Genomic DNA, 18,630 nt, shown 5'->3' with positions numbered 1-18,630 from the left:
TAATTATTAAATTATTGACAATCACGGTGGAATCCCAAATTTATTTATTAAACGATTCATCGGGTTAATAAACTTATTAAATCTAACATTCCAGTTATTCCTATTTGAAGTTAAATATATCTAAATGCATAAAATCTTTGTGGAGTTTCAGTTTTCACCTAAAACCGCACATTGAAATCGAATATTTAATCAATTTAAAGATGTGTTAGATTGAAGCTTTTATTGCTCTATTTAACCAATCATATTCTGATTCGCGATTAAACAACAAACATGCAAATAGGTGATCAGATTATTATCAAAAACATTAAATCAACAACAAACAACAATTTAAATCAAGAAAAATAATATATTTAAATAGTAAAATATAAAAAAAAGTATTGTTTTGCCCTATCGTGGTCTTAGTATAAAGAAATTTATTTCAAAAAATACAAATAAAGCAAAAACATAATGTTTGAATTTATAAGAATAAAATTTAGGAAGAAATAAAAGTCTCGACGTGGTTGGTGTGATTCCTCCTTTCAAGTTGTCTTCCTAACTCTATCTCAAATCCTAACTTCCTTCTTCCTCCAAGTCCCGAATGATAGTTGTTGTCTTCCTTCAAGGTCTTTTTCTTCCCTCTGTTGTTGTTTACATGAAGTCCTGTGATACTCTTTTGTCTTTTTTCTCAACTTAATGGGCCTCATCCTTCAAATCCTTGAAGCAAATGTAAAGTTCAAGTTGTTCATGAAATTGTAGAAATATTAGTTTTAAAAGTTACTGACTTCTTCCTCTATCATGATTTGCCCAGATTTTCTTTTAAAACTCAAAGACTCCCACAATAATAAAATATAAGAATATTTTATTTTCTTAATTATCGACCATATATCGAATGTGACGTCTACTAATTTAAAATGCTGTTAAATGTTTTTATTTTTTTTACAAGCTCATTATTCGAAAATAAACATGTAAATATTTTACAAACATGCAACCCTACTGAAAATATGTCATTTAAAAATAATCGTAAACAATCGACAAATGAAATATTGTAGTTTAAAATTTTCCAACTCGACCCTTAACCATGCATGAACGAAATTAAAACGAGTAAAATTACTGGAAATCCACATCATAACATAATAACGTGTAAAACTGATCATGTCTACTCAAAACTCATAAAATCCTGATGTGGGAAAAAATGTGGTCCTCGGGTCGTGTTGGCACATCCAGCCCTGCCTACTCGGAGTTCGGCACCTCCAGTATCCTCATCCAAATGCTCACCTGCATCACACACGTCTAGTGAGTCTAAAGACTCAACACCTGTACCGTGATAACAAATACATACACATAGCACACATCAATGAAAAATACTGTAATCAACATTCATTTCATGCACTTAAAAGCATAAACGAAAAAATATCATAAAAATCATAACTTGTTAAAACATGTCTCATCATATCATCATATACATATACATTTTTCTTTGATTGAATTCAGTTCATTAGTTGTGACTTTCGTATCAGCTCTATCGTATCAGCTATATTCAATGGATCCATCTAATATAACCGCGGTACCCGACGGCGAGGACATCAACGGCATCATTACCTGTCCATTAAGCCATGGCCTCAGCTGATAATATCTCATATAATCGTGTTAGTCACAACAAAATCTCATCCTTCAAAACGTGACATCGTGTTCATTACTTAATAAAAACATGCATATACGTAAATTTTCCTTAAAATGACTATTTGGCCCTTGGAAACCCAAAAATGATCGATTTACCTCTGGACCTCTAAATTTCGACCCGAAGCTTACCTAACTCTTTAAAACACCTCAAAACATATTTAAAAGTATTTCTTAGACGTAAACTCGAGTCCGTTTCAAAACTTAAACTATTCGTTTTAAAACTTGGACCGGGGTCCTTGTTTTAACCCGAATCGACCCGAAACTTAACCAAAATTTTTCCAACTCAACCCATGACTTAACTCTACTGGACCAGCCTCAAAATCACATGTTCCAGCCCACTATGACCCACGAAAACGAGACCCAAGGTTGCTGGAATTTTCTGCACGTTCAAGTCATAACCCTAGTCGCACCATACTCACGTTTTATCAATTCTAGACCTAACCATCGAGAATCAGCCCCGAACCAACCCTCTCTAGCTCACCTAAAGACCCTCCTGGGCCGACCCAACCACTGCCCTTAACCTCATGCCCGCAGCAAACAAGAACCACAAGACGCGAGCCCGTAAACCGACCGCATGACCCTAACTCACGGCTAGCTCCTTCGACCTTCCTTCCACCCGAGACCAGCCTTACACGGGCTGCTCCAGCACCAAGGCCTGTTCCATGTCCCTAGCATGCCCCATGCATCAGCGCCCTCCTAAAATTCCAGATCTAACCAACACGCACATGCAAAAGCTAAAACGATAGACCCCATTGCCTAACCGTGTCTCGACGTGTTCTCTGCATTCTTTCCTCATAAACCTCGACGTGGTTAACCTCTAACCACCTAGCCATGGTAGCCCCTTGCACCAACACATGAAAAATGTGAGTACACAGCACAAGAATGCAAAAGTCGTGACAAAACTTGCATCAAAACAACTTCTCATGCTAGCTGAAAAGAACCTCATGCATTACATATATAACAACAATAATATGACGTGAATGAAGAGGAAAAGATGATACAAGCGTGCCTTGATGATTTTATGACCAAAAGCTTGAAGAAAACACGTCGGAGAAGCACCGGAGAAGAGGGGAGGAACTTGCTTGAGAAAAAAATTGAAGGAGCCGACCTTACTACTGAAAGTTTACGTGGAGAGGTTGCTGAAGGAATGGTGGCGGCCGAGAGCTTTTGGATTGGGATTAGGGTTAATTACACTAGTTAAAATAATATAATAATTTAATAATGGGCCCTTAATTAACTTTTAAAATGATTTTGAGCCCATTTAACAATAAAACAAACCCATCAAGCCCAATATCACTCCCGAAAAATATTTCGTTTTAGTAAATTTTTGAAAATATCGCTCGAGCCCTAAAAAAGTCCCCGATTCAATAAAATTTACGTATTGATTAAAAATACGACTCGACTAGTAAAAATACCCACCAAGACCAATGAAATAATTCATCCAAAAATCCTAATGTGTGAACTTTTTAAAATATCGTGAAATAACTTCTAACCATGCAATAATTATGCATTAAACGCATAAAAATAAATAACCACATGATTTAAATAAAACTCTAGATTGCATACATTCATGTTACGTAAATTTAAATTTCCTGGACCTTACATCGAAAATTAAGCTTTTCTCCAACTTTTGTTCAAATCTACAAATAATATCAAAATAATTCAAATAAGTGCAAAATAAGAAATAAAAAATCCGAGATAAGAACGAATAAAATAAAATAAAATCCATAAAATTTCTATAAGATTCAGGTTTATCAATCCCTCCACACTTAGATTTTGTTCATCCTCGAACAAGAATAGAACAAAAATATAACTGACGAATATTCAATGATTCACTACGACAATGACACAATCAACACTTTCAACATACAAAATCTAGTCAGACTCAATCAAAGGATCACACTTCGAAAATCATAAAATTAACTTTTCTCGCAACTTCAAAACTCAAGCATTCACTCGTGTAGTTTGGAGATCAAAACTCATATTCCTCAATATTATTTCAGATCAAGGATTGCTCATATTTTTTATTTTTTCATATTTATGCTTATCGGATATTGCTATCATTTATTTTGTGCTTATGTGAATTAATTTTATAATATATGTAGCTTTGAACAAACGAAGAAAAAACCTAATTTTAAAGATTAGGTGATGTTACAAGAATTTCAATGGCAATATAATATTACAAATTTAGAAATAAAAGAATAGAAAAAAAATATTTATTCATCATCCTATTACAACACAATGAAAGCAAGTATAAAGTATTTTTCGCAAAATCTGGACATATCCATGTGGAATCCCACCTTGTGAGATAAGAGCTTTGAAATTTAAAATGAATGACTCTTATATATTTATTTTCCTTCTCATCGCATGAGAATCATCAACTTGTTAAGAAAACTAACTTTGAGTGGTCAAAATTCCTTTGGGCTTTGCACATAAGGACCCATTTACGTGAAATATAAGTTAGAGAGAGGAGGTCATAATGGAGGGGATAGCACAGAATACTACTGAATACAAGAGAGAAGAGAGAACACAACAACGCATGAATTGAGGAAGCAGAAGACTACGTAGAGAACAACAGCAGAGGGCAGGAGAAAAAACTGGAGGAAGACAGTAGACAACTTTCTCTTGAAACTTGGAGGAAGGAGAAAGCTGCTAGGGTTTGAGAGAGAGAGAGGAAGACAACTTTAAAGGAGAAATCATACAACCAAACTGAGATTTCTCATTCATTCCTAGAATTTATTCTTATGACTTTAAAAATTGTGTTTTTTCTTTGTGTTGGTTTTATAGAATAAATTTCTTTAGGCTAAGACCACAATACATAGGTTCAAATAATACTTTGTTTGATATTTGATTTTATTTTCAATATATAATGTTTCTTGTTTTAATTATTTATTGATGTTGATTTAATATTTCTTGTTAATAACCCGATCACCTGTTGACATGTTTGTTGATTAATCACGAGTCAAAAGATGATTGATTAAATATAGCAATTAATATTTCAATTGACAATTGGTTAAACTGACTAGAAATAGTATTTGATTTCAGTGTGATTTTAGGTCAAATATGAAATTCTACAAAAATTTAATGCATTTAGATCTAATTAATTTCAATTAAAAATAATTGGACTGTTTTAATATGCTTATTAAATAGGGAAATCGTTTAATAAATAAGTTGAGGATTTCACCTTGATTATCAATAATTAAATAATTAATTTAATTTTAACGCATGTCAACATTGTAGAGTTTGGTACCATTATGTGTCTTAGTTCTGAAGGATCGTTTGCTGAGCATCTTTCGGATACTTCAAATAAAATATTCTCCAATGAGCTGAAATAGCTCGTGTTCTAAGAATATTAACACTGATGAAGTAAATTGAGTTTGGTTAAAAACCAAGCGGAAGAAACTCGAAGTAATCCTTCGTGAAGAAAACTGTTATATTAGAAAACATTTTAACTTGTGTAAACTGAATAACAAAAAAAGGTAGATTAGTTTTTACATTTATCAGTTCAGTTATGTTGACAACTGAACTGACAGATACTCTAACTGATCCAAACAGTTTGAAAACAATAGTTAATCAGTTAAATACACAATATATGTTTATGGATGTTCGGAGACTTCAACTACTCCTACGTCACCCCTTCTACTGCCTCGGGTAGGATCCACTAGATCAAGACTTTGATTTATACAACTCTTTGTACAAACCCACTCAGCTAGGACTTACGCTACTGCCTAAACTGAACTCCTAGCTACGACTAAAGGCAACACCTTCCAGCCAACACTTCTTTAACGTCTATGTGTCAAAGATTACATACACAAGTTTAACGTCTTTGTGCAAGACTGTATTTGAGTGGTTGAGAGTGTTTGTGTGTGAGAACTGAACAAGGATGTTCTCACACACTGAGGGAAATAAGCTTCTAATCTAAGCAGATAACACGTTAAAGTGTCCCTCTGGGCTGATTGCTTCTGAAAGCTGATGTGCAATGAGCGTGCCCTTTCTTTTCTCTCGTATATGCTTAAAAGCTTCTTTTTGCTTACTCTTCTTGTTGAGTCTTCATTGATCTTCTCTTTATATAGGCGGAAAAACTGAACGTATAGTGAGACTCATTTGTTGTATCCGTTGCATCTTGAATTCGTTTCTTGGACTTTGTATCTCGACTTTTCGATTGCCTTTCTGAAACGTTTTGTCTTTAATGCTCTGATGCAACGTCCATTAATGTCATTGGATTGGACAATGGCTTTGTACCTTCACGTATAGCTGGACTCCACTGAAAGAGTTTGTCTTCATCCATAACTGAAAAATTCTGACTGATGCTTCGAACTGGTCAGCTAAACCTATCTTCAGCTGAGCTGGTGAAATCAGTTGACTCGTCTGTTGAACTGATTTCACTCTTGTTCAGTTGAACTGATCAGCTGGGTTTCTTCATCAGTTGAACACTCCTTCGGCTGGCCAAGCTTCTGAGGTTCTCCTGCTGAACCACCTATCAACTGGACAATCAGCTGGATTGCTCAATTGACATAACTGTTAGAATGATTCAGTTTGTGCGATCAGTTAGGTCTTCAGCTTGCAATGTAAACAGCTCGTGAGTGATCCTAGATACTGCACACTAAGGTAGATTATTAGTAACACAATTAACAAGCTTTGTTATCATCAAAATCAAGATTGGGAACTTGAAAAGTTTCAACAAGTTCTTTATTTGAAGTTGAATCCCTCCTAGATTTATAAATCCGTCATTTTTATTACAATTATTTTATTTAATAGTTTAGATTATTAATTCATATATCATCTTTTTATTTATTTTGTCTAGCTTAAGGTAAGTGATAAAATATTTAGTAATTAAATATTATTTTTTATGAGATCGATACTTGGACTCCTCATTCATTTGTTATAACTTGACATAGTCCAATTGCTAGATTTATTCATAACCGAAATCATCGGTCAATGATCAAAGGCCAGTTCTTGATCTTTGGGAGTTTGAGAGTTAGTCATCTCTTCAAAAATAAACGAAAAGAATTAATTAAAAAAACGAGACAAGTACTCAAATAATATGCAACATAGCCGGGCGGAAGATGGATTCTGGATCAAGGGAGCCTATTGTGAAGTTTAATTTGAACATGGAGGATTAACAGATCAAGACATGCTTTCACGAATATTAAAAGATAAAAGTTACGTGTTTCATGAGGCCCCAAGAGACTAAACATGACAACCAGGTATGAAGAACACTCTACATTTATTCTTGGTCCAGATGTGTCTAGACAGAAAGGAGAAAAGATGAAATACAAGCTAGAAAACCTCGAGGAATATTATTTTATCGGAGATGTTAAAAATATCCTAGGACAAGCACAACTCTAATGGTCCAACATTGAGATGGAGAATAATGTCCAAGATATGAAGGAGATTGAAGATGAGATTTATCTGACATTGGGAGGGTGCCACGGTGTTTATGTATACGGTGGTTGTGGACATGGTATTAGTAAAAACCCTAATGGATGAAGGAGACCTAGGATGTTGCAAGATTTAAGTTCGGATGAACATTGATTTACTCATTAAAAACTCATTTAGACACATTCACAAACATCTTAAATTCAAATAAGAAAATACATGTACAATGTTACAATTATTTACCTATACATAAATAGTATAGTGAATAAGGTGAAGTAGAATGATGTCGTAAGCTTTTGGGAAAAAGGTATGAGGTGACAATGGTGATCACACCAATGTTTTTAGACGAGATTTTTTGGCTGCTTGCAGTCATCACGAGTCAAGTGAAGAATTCCCATACAAGGAGTGATAAGGGCAACATCAATTCATGAAATCAGGAGGAGTATATCAAGAAAAGATGACATATTCTATGGGCAGAGAGAAACAAATACATTTCCAAGAATGATCTTTGCTAAAAATTAATCCTTGGCCTCTTTTTTGTGTGCAAATATAGAGAGACACATGTAGAGTGTAAGACAAGGAAGAATGAAGAGAAACAACAACTAAGCCATAGCCAATGACAACATCAATTTTTTGAACCATGGTTGAAGAAGATTGCACCAAACTCAATTCACTAAGCCATTGAATCAACAAGAATCTCATAGTAAACCATGAAGAAAATATGGAAAATAAAATCTTTAGATGCACCTCCGACAAACACAAACACCTTACAGGTAAGTGTATGAAAACAAGTTGAAATTTTTATCTATATACATTCCATGAAGAAATTTTAGAGGGCAAGGAGTTTAATCATTCCTTGGAGTCTTGTGGCTGGACGAGAGAGAAGAACAAGGAACAAGATGAAGAATTTGAGTGTAGGCAAGAAATAGGACTTGGAAGATTTAGGGAACTGTTTTATCTGAATCTATTTGAATGAGAATGAGACAATGCAAAAAGGATTTTTGAATCAAATGGATTGCAATGAGAAGTATTTGAGAAGGAAAGCTGGAATTAAAGCTTAATATTGAAAGAGGATGGAAGAATGAAGATATTCCCAAAACAAATACTCGAAATAATTAATCTTTCTATTCATCAAACTTCATTTTGGGCCTCATTGTTGTGACTTGGAGGAGAATGAGCTAAAATGATCATAATTACATAAATAGCTGATAGGATCGAATGGAGTGCGCCAAAGCACACAATTAGCCTCCATTAGTATTCTTTCAAAATCTTCCATCAACTACCCAATTTTAGCACATACTTTATTCATCTACTTTAATTTTGAGAGAACTAAACCTCTTTACTGCTTTAAAATTTTCAATAAATCTCATGTTTGACAAAAGAGGAGAAAGATTGGAGGAATTTGAAAAAAGAAGAAGATGAAGGGTGAAAAAATTAATAAGCTGAAGGAAGAAAAAAAAAAGATAGGAGAAGATGAACGAGATGAAGATAAAAAAAGATGACATGTGAAATATGAAAAAACAGGAGGATTAAAGTTAAATGATGAAAGAAGGATGAAGAGAAAAAATTAGATGGAAGATGATGCAAATTAATTAAGAAGTGGATGATTAGAGATGAGGGATTGCGCCATATGATTAAATTATTTATTTTCTCTAATTTTTTGTTCTCCCTACCTTTATTGTAGCCATGATTTAACATTATAAATTTGAAAAGACCTACTGATCGTGTCATTATCCTTCAACATTTAGTGGGAAACAGTATGAAAGATGAGCTTATGCAACGTTTCATGATAAAAAAAGAGCAAGCCTTGAACTAAAAATCATGGAGGAATAAGAATTTTGACTTTCATATTACACTAGTGAATGCTTGAGTATTGAAGTTGCAACGGAAGTGAATTCAAAGTGTGATCCGTTGATTGAGTGTGACAGGATTTAATAGGTTGAAAAGTGTTGATTGTGTCATTTTTGCGGCGAATCATTGAATATTTTTCGGTTATATTTTTGTTATATTCTTTTTCGAGGATGAACATAACCCAACTATGGGGGGATTGATAATGTAGCATTCTTACCCGAACCACTACTAAACATGCAGACAAATAAGCATGCACAATTAAACTTGATAACAACAATTAAAGAGTGGAAACCAAATAATTTAATTTTCTTACAAACCAAACGAAAAATGAACAATAATCTCAGTCTTAATCGTTAATACAACCAAATCGAGATCATAATCATGCATGAGAATATGAGAAACCAAATAAAACCTCTACCATATCACCATTGATAACCAAATTGCTCTAGCCACTGCCCTGGCCGTCCAACCTAATACATGCCCCAGAAAATGAGGTGTCTAAGATGAAAACAAGGACGCGAGCGACAATATCTCAATACGAAAATGTACGAGTATAAAACTGATATTATGCATATGAAATGCTATCTCAATACGAGAAAGTACGAGTATAAAAACTAATATGATGCATATGAAATGCAATGTATGATCATATATCAATGATCAAGTCAAGAATCTCATACCAGTCTAGAGGCGCTTGGATGTCTAGTATCTGATCTGCCACATGCATGTTTTGGCTCTCGCACTCATCATAAAGATGTGGACCTACAATGTCTGGGGTCATCATAGTATGCGGATCCCCTCCAAATACATAACAGGACTGAGCGACCCCAATAAACGAGATATAACTCAAAAGATATCATATCAGGCCCAAAATGAAATGTCATGCATAATATGTCAAAGCAGTAAAACATGCATCATGCAACAAATAAATATGTAGCATATAAGTGTGTCTACTACGCTTGGATATCTCAGTCAGTACATCACCTATTTCACTAAAACAATATGAGAGAAAGTCTACTCGTCTGTACCTATACAATACCAACATATTGAAATCACTATCATATCAGATCCAGAATTACTAAACATGCTTCAAAGTTTTTATTAATGATCTTTAAATAATTATTTAAGGCTTTAGGATTATACTTGCGTCTGCCATCAGCTCGCCGATGATGTCTCGGTTTACCAAACCTTTCTCGAGTCAACACTAGTTCCAAAGCATCTAGACACTAAACTGTCCGAGAAACTGATTAGAAAATCTAAGGTATATGGATAGAACTCGAGAGAGAGGAGCTGAAGGAAAGAGATGTAGGAAACAAATGAAATCGACTTCTGTTTATATGCTCCATCCGGACTAGTTCAGAAGATCTGAACTCAATCTATTCTTTCATGTGTCATAATCTAATTCATCTAATTGGATTTCTTGAGATAATCTAATCTAAAGTAGATTTAATGATCTATTTTAAATTCGGCAGATCCCAACTTGTTGATCCTCAATTAATGAATTCCTTAAAAATGCATAATTAACAACTATTTAATCATGTCTTAATTAGTATTTAATTCAAATAAGGATTTGTTTCATTACAGATAGGCCCTGATTTTTTAGAGATTTTATGGATTTTATTTTATCGTATTCGTGCTTATCTCAGATTTTCATTCCTTATTATGCACTTATCTGATATTATTTTTAGATTTTGCGAAAATTTGGAAAATGATTAATTTTGGATATATGATCGAAAATATAATATTCTTATATTTTATTAACGTGGGAGTCTGGAGCTTTGAAAGAAAATCTGGGAAAATATTGCTGTGGAAGAAATCTGCACCTTTTAAAAATAATATTTCTGCAATCTTATCAATAACTGGAACTATATATGGGCTTCAAGGATTTGGAGGATTAGGCCCATTAAATTGAGATAAAAGATGGAAGCGTAGAGCAGAACTTCACGTGAGCAACAACAGAGGCAGAAAAAGACTTTGAAGGAAGACAACAACTTTCATTTGGGACTTGGAGGAAGAAGAGAGCTAAGGTTTGAGAGAGAGAAAGAAAATAATTTCAAAAAAAAAAACATCAACTACGCTGAGATTTTTTATTAATTCCTAGATTTTAATTTTATGACTTCAAACATTGTGTTTTACTTTGTTTTGTTTTTATAGAATAAATTTCTTCAGATAAGATCAAGATAAGGCAAAAAAAATTTTTGTTTGATATTTGGTTTATTTTCAATATATTATATTTTTTTATTTTAATTATTGATTGATGTTTATTTAATATTTTTTGATAATAATCTAATCACCTATTTGCATGTTTGTTTGAATCATGAATCAGAAGTAATTGGTTAAATATAGCAACAAAAATTTCAATCTAACACATGGTTAAATTGACTATGAATAATATTCGATTACAGTGTGCAGTTTTAGGTTAAAACTGAAATTCTACAAAGAATTAATACATTTATATCTTTTTAAATTCAATTAGGAATAATTGGAATGTTAGATTTAATTATGTTTATTAACTCGACGAATCATTTAATAAATAAATTGGATATTTCACTGTGATTGTCAAAAACTTAATAATTAATTGAATTTTAACGCATGTCAACATAGTAAAATTTGGTACAGTCTTGTATCTTAGTGCTTGATTTGAAGTTGAATTATCATGTAGAAAATTTACCTGAATCTGATCTTCACAAGTAATTGAGCTAGAGGAAGAAGAATTCTTCTAGAAATCTCCATGTGAAGATGGGCCAACACTGAAGTTGGAGGATGAAGAGGGAGATAGGGAAAATGATTTGAATCCATATATTGTCCTAACATATATTCCACCAGGATATACTTTATTTCTATCAACGCAAACTCCAGAATATTACACCCACTACGAGCTTAATCCTGGATTAGATTGTTCTTCCCCTATTGATCAGTTCATGCCGAGTGTTGCTTTAGCGACGAACTTACAATATCAATATCATGCCAAGCTTGAGGGCATGTATAATTAAGAATCATATGTAATATTGTATTATACTTACTATGGGTGGGAATCGTTATTTGATGATTGCTTCTCCATAGTCAAGCTATAGAAAATAAATCTAGTGCCTATTGGGAGGCAACCCAATGTTTTCTTCCCCATCTTTTTTTTCTTTAAGTAATTTTCATTTTAATAATTTATTTTGTTTTCTTTTATTTTGTAGATGTTGAATTCTCAGCAATCACTTGGTTTGCATGCCGATGAGTTTTCAAGATAAATGATTATCACTTGAGTATTTCTAGCACCATTATTCTCAATGGTTATTCAAATCTACAAATGATTCAAGGAAGTGTTTTTTTGGCTACTTATTATTTTCTTGTTTTTGTTTTATCATAACATGATACTGAGGACACTGTCGATCTTTAAAGTGTGGGCTCCAGCATGAAATATTTGAGTTTTTTCTTTGAGAAACTTCACTTGTGATTACATGACACACTAATTGACTTACTGAACTTTTTATCACTCAAGAGATTGAACCACACTTAGAATTTATTGATATAAGATGTAGTTGTAACTGAAGAATTTGGGCATGAAGTAGTTTTGTATCATATTTCGAAACATTATTTATGCACTTTAAGTCAAAATTATATGAATTAATTGTGAATTGACAAAAGTTATGCTTATGAAAAAAGGATAAAAAAATGAAATAATCTAGAACTTTTTGGATAATCTTTCGAGGAGTAAATAAGAGGATAGTGACTTAGGGATGATTTAGGTTATCCTTGGACCATTTGAACCTTTCAAGTATATCCAATGCATCATTCATATCCCTAATGTCCTCCTTTGATCCTAACAAAAATGGAATGGAGTGTGCCAAAGCAAACAATTACTCCTCATTCGTGTTCTTTCAAAATCTCGCATCAACTACCTTATTGTAGTACAAACACGATTCTTCTACCTTAATTTTAAGAGAACTAAACCTCTTAAGTGCTTTAAAATTTTCAATAACTCTCATGTTTGAAAAAAAGATAAGAAAGATTAGATGAGTTGAAAAAAAAGAGATGAAGCGTGAAAAATTAATAAGCTGAAGGAAGACAACTAAAGGAAGGAAAAAAAGGAAGATGAACGAAGTAGGAGGAAGATACAAAAATATGAAGGATGACATATGAAAAAAACTGGAGGATTAAAGTTAGAAGATGAAAGTAGGAGGAAGATGAAAATATTAGATGGAGAATGATAAAACTTCAATAAGAGGTGGATGATTAGAGATGAGAGATTGCACTATATGATTAAATTGTTTATTTTTTTTATTGTAGACGTGACCTAACATTATAACTTGAAAATACCTATTGATCGTGTCATAATACTCTAACATTTAGTAGAGAAGGGTATAAAATATGAGCTAACAGAGATTTTTATGAAAAAATTAAAAATATGAGCGATCCTTGATCTGAAATAATATTGAGGAATATGAGTTTTGATGTCCATACTACACTAGTGAATGCTTGAGTTTTGAAGTTGCAAGAAAAATTAATTTAATTATTTTCTAAATGTGATCCTTTGATTGAATCTGACTAGATTTGGTATGTTGTAAAGTATTGATTGTATCATTTTCGTGGTGAATCATTGAATATTCCTCAATTATATTTTTGTTCTATTCTTGTTCGAGGATAAACAAAATCTAACTGGGGGGAGATTGATAAACCTGAATCTTATAGAGATTTTAGGGATTTTATTTTATTGTATTCGTTCTTATCTCAAATTTTTGTTTATTATTTTGCAATTATCTCTAAAATTAGGTTTTTTTCTTTTGTTCAAATCTACATATATTATAAAATTAATTCAAATAATCACAAAATAAGAGATAACAACATCAGATAAGCACAAATATGATAAAATAAATCCCTAAAAACTCTATAAGATTCAGCCTTTTTCCCCTCTTTTACATGGATCGCTCCATAAACTCATCTTTCACACCCTTCTATACTAAATGTTGGAGGATTATGAACCGATCAATAGGTTTTCTCGAGTTTATAGTTTTAGGTCATGACTCACGATTACAATAAAGGTAGTGTGATTCAAAATGAGATAAAATAAACAATTTAATCATACAACACACTCTTTCATCTATTATTTTTCTTCCCTTATTGAATTTCATCATCTTCAATCTAACTATTTCATCTTTCTTCTACTATCATCATTGAACCTTAATCATCTTACTTATTATTATATGTCATCCTTCATCCTTTTTTTTTTATCTTCCTCCTACTTTTGTTTATCTTTCCCCTTCTTTATTTTCCTTCTTTCAATTTGTCTGTTGGAACATTTCATGTTTGCACTCTTGATTTTATGTTAACAAAACTTGTTATTTTGTTTCTAACAAATCTACCTAGTGCGCAGAAAGCTGAACTGATCGGGTCAGAAACTGATCAGTTTCTGAAGCCTAAACTGTAGCTGTCGAGACGCCAACTGAAAGTGCCAACTGATTGCCAAAACTAAACCAGTTCAACTGATTGTTCAACTGATAGGTAATTCAACATAAGACCTTCAGAAGCCTTGTCAGCTGATGAAGTGCTCAACTGATGAATAAATCAGCTGAACAAAGCAACTGATACAGTGAAATCAGTTCGAACTGATTTCAACAAACCAGTTCAGAGAAACAGTTCTACTGACTAGTTCAGAGCATCAGTTGTAACTAATCCATTCGCACATCACAACAGAACTATCAATGGAATACATCTAATCGCGAATATACGAGGTACATGATATAAGCTACCTCACAGATAAATGTACAATAATGGACGTTTCAGCAAAGCTGAAAAGAGAAAAACTTCAAGAACAGTTGTCAGAGTGACAAGATGCAAGCCAGAACTGATCCCCATTACCTCAGTTATTCAGCTTAAACACAAGCTAAAAGCTTTAAACTGTTTAGTCTTCTTAGCAAAGGATTATTTCGAGTATCTTTCACTTGGTTTAAAAATCAAACTCGATTTAATTCATTGGTGTATTCATTCTTAGAACACAAGGTATTGCAGCTTATGGAGAATATTGTGTTTGAAGCACCTTCAAGGGTGTCAAAACCGATCTTACATCTTTTTCCCCACAATACTCCAGCTTTGATCATCTTCCATGTTTTTCTTCTTTTTTTTTTTGGTCGTTTTCCTTCATCTTTTTTTCTTCATTTTTTTCAATCCTCGAAAACATTCTTTTTTTTTTCAATCACCATACCATTCAACATCATTCCTTCTCTTTCTTTTATCATTGTTTCTTTCATCAATCCCCTTTCCTTTCTTCATGATTTTTTTCAAACTTCTTCAATTCTTCTTATATATTGTTATTACATGGGAGTAGTGAAAGTGTGAAAATGCTAAAGGTGTTTATTTATCTCAAAATTAAGGTAGAGTAATAGTATATGAGCTAAAATTTGCAGTTGATGTTGGATTTTGAAGGAATATGAATGAGGGCTAATTGTATGCCTTTGACACACTCCATTAGATTTATTAGGCTCAAAAGTGGATACTAAGGATATGAATAATGCATTGGGTAGGCTCGAAAGACTCAAACGGTCCAAGGATCACTTAAATCATCCATAAGTCATTATCCTTCGTATTTTCGCCTTGAAGGATAATCAGAAAAGTTCTAGAGTGTTTTTTTCCCTTGAACTCACTCTTGCTAATTCACAATTAATTCATATAAGTATGACTTAAAGTGCATATATGATGTGTCAAAATATGATATATAACTACTTCATGATCAAATCTTTCAGCTACAACTACAAATTATCTGAATCAATTCTTGGTTTGATTCAATCTCTTTAGTGATAAAAAATCCAGAAAGCCAATTAGTGTATCATGTAATTGCAAGTCCAGTTTCTCAAATAAAAAGCATAAGAAAATGTAATGTCTAGGAAATTCGAGGTACGTAACCTGACTGCATGTAATATAGGGTTTTACTGAAACATGTGTTTAATTATTTTATTATATGATTATTGCATGATATGTGATTTAGTTCACGATTTATTTAAAGTTTCATGCATTGGTACTTTAAGTTGTATTTCGGGCGCGAATGAGGAACGAAGATCGATGATAATTAATTTTTTTTATTAAATAATTATTTTTAATTATTTAATTTATGGTGTAATTAAGTGTGATTTTCAAAAATCGGCCTTGGTTGGATATTTTTACTCGTCGGATCATATTTTTAACCGGTACGCAAATTTTAGCAAGTTAGAAGACTTTTTGAGGTTCTGACAATTTTTTCAAAAATGTACCTAAACGAAATATTTTTCGGTAGTGTTATTGGGCTTGATGTGATTATTTTATTGTTTAATGGGCCTAAAATCTTTTTAACCCCTTTTAATTTTTATCAAGGGCCCATTAGTGCATTATTATACAACTTAAACACCATTATCCAACCCTAAACCTACCTCTCAATCCCACGGCCTTCCCTCCCCTCATCAGTAGCATCTTTTTGAAAGTTTCATTAGCTCATCCTTCGATTTTCTCTCAAAGATTTCAAGAAAAACTTCATCCCCGTCTCTACGGTGTAAGTTACGCTCATATCTCAAGGTTTTCGAGCGTTTAAACGCAAAAGCACGCCCTAAAACTTTTTTTTCTCATCATTCACGCTACTATATGCTGGTTTGTGTGTTTATGCATGAGAAATATTTTGATTTATATTGTGGTATCGTTTTTGTATAGTTTTGACATGAAATATACCTATTCTTTGATGCAATTCACGCTTTTCATGATTTTTGTGTAAGGGGCTGCTACGGCTTAGGGTTTAAGGGCTGTACACATTGGGAGTCATGGTGTCAAGGGGCTGGAGTCACAAGTTAGGCACGATTTGGTGAAGGTCGATCGCATTTTCCCTTGTTGGTTTGTGGGGACCCGGACGCTAACTCATTCTTCTTAATTATCATTAGTATTAAATGGATTAATTAAATAAACTGGGTCGTAAATTTTTTTTAAATTGTTGAACACTTTATAACAAGTGTACAAATTCTACAATAAATTAGGTCCCATTTCATTCAAAATTACAAGATCAAGTTTAATATCTACAACATGATCAAAAGTACAAGTCTTGTACAAAAGCTAGTCATAACAAACTAGGGTTCAACAGCTACATATCAAGTGTTGAAAACCAAATCTAATTCTAAGCCCAGATCTCCACTCTAATCTCGATCGTCAAGCTCTTCTCGACCCTGATCCTGTCCCACCTGTTGTCATGCACACATACAAACACCACAATAGCCGGATAACTCCGGTGAGAAATACATTCCAAGTATAAACAACGTATACATGCATTTCATATAAACATATACAACATCATATAACATTTATAAAACAATATGCATCGTAGTCTATGAAAGCATAAATCGATACAAAGCAATAAATCAAACTCTTTAACTTATAATCTTGACTTGACTCTTATCTAGGGATCCCGGTTGAATAAGAACGTAACAAGTCTCCCAAATACTCTTCCCAGCTAGATGGTGGTACGTTCTTATTCCCAGACATTGGCTCTCTATATCGAATCTCTACAATAGGAGCCGATCTACTCCTAAGCACATCGATATACACCAAATGTCCAGTGACTTGGTACCTCTGCCAAAGACTCAAACTCATACTTTGCTATAAATCAATAGACTAAGTATATATCTCATGAATTGCAAACATCAAAGCAATTACAATAAAGTATGTGGTTTTGGAAAACTCAAGCTATCTCTTACTCGAGTCGTATTTTCCCGGTTTAACATTGATTTATACCTTTTTTTTTTTGTAGTTTTGGTTGATTCAAACCTCAATCTGGATTTGTTCAGTCTTCGAAACCTTCAATACCAAATCTGGAATGACATTTTGAGAAGCATAATATCATATACAACTCAAGGCAATACTGGATATGATCAGAACTCAATCTAGTGAAACTTCGACGGCATAACATCGCAATCTCGATATACCGGCAATACAAACAACAAACGGCCAATCTCAACAACTCATAATCAATCAACAAGCACAATTCCTATACCAAATCTGTATATTCTTAATCAAACATAGCTGGAATATGATAACAATTACATAGGTTGTCCGTTCTTCAATCCGGTTTCAATTATACAATTACTACAATCTCAGGAACACATAATATAGATCAAATCATGATTCCTCCAACGTCAAGTTTTCAAACCATAAAAGAAAGTAGTAAAACTTACGTCTTTTCGAAGTCTTTGACGAGAGAAACACAGTACTAAACTCAGATTGAAAATCGGACGGTCGGATCTTGCGCAAATCAAATTCTAAAATGTAAAGAAGCTTGAGAATTCTGAAATGGAGTCTCGGTTCTTTCCTCCTCTGAAATCTGAGTGAATCAAGAAGTTATCTTCATATAACATGCATGGCAAAGACATGTGGCTCAATCTATGCTCAGCACGTCTCGCGCATATGCGCGTCCCTCAATGGCGCATATGCGCGAGACTCTCTGTCTCGGCACATGTACACTTTACTTGCATATGCGCGAGACCTACTGTCTCCGCGCTTGTACACTGCATCTGCTCGCGCATATGCGCACCTCATCTCAGGCATATGCGCGAGACCTACTGTCTCGGCACTCGGGTGATTCACATGCTCGCGCATATGCACGCTTAGCCTCGCGCATATGCACGAGGTCTTCTACCTCGGCACTTGCTTCTCGCGCATATGCGCGTCTCATCTCCGCGCATGTGCGCGATGTCTGCTGGACCAACATACATACAATACTCAGGATTTTCCAAATCTGGTCCCGGA

Source organism: Primulina tabacum, chromosome 17 (genome assembly GCF_025594145.1).
Source record: "Primulina tabacum isolate GXHZ01 chromosome 17, ASM2559414v2, whole genome shotgun sequence".
Classification (NCBI taxonomy): domain Eukaryota; kingdom Viridiplantae; phylum Streptophyta; class Magnoliopsida; order Lamiales; family Gesneriaceae; genus Primulina; species Primulina tabacum.
The sequence above is the reverse complement of the archived record's forward strand: the minus strand, read 5'-3'. Positions refer to the sequence as shown.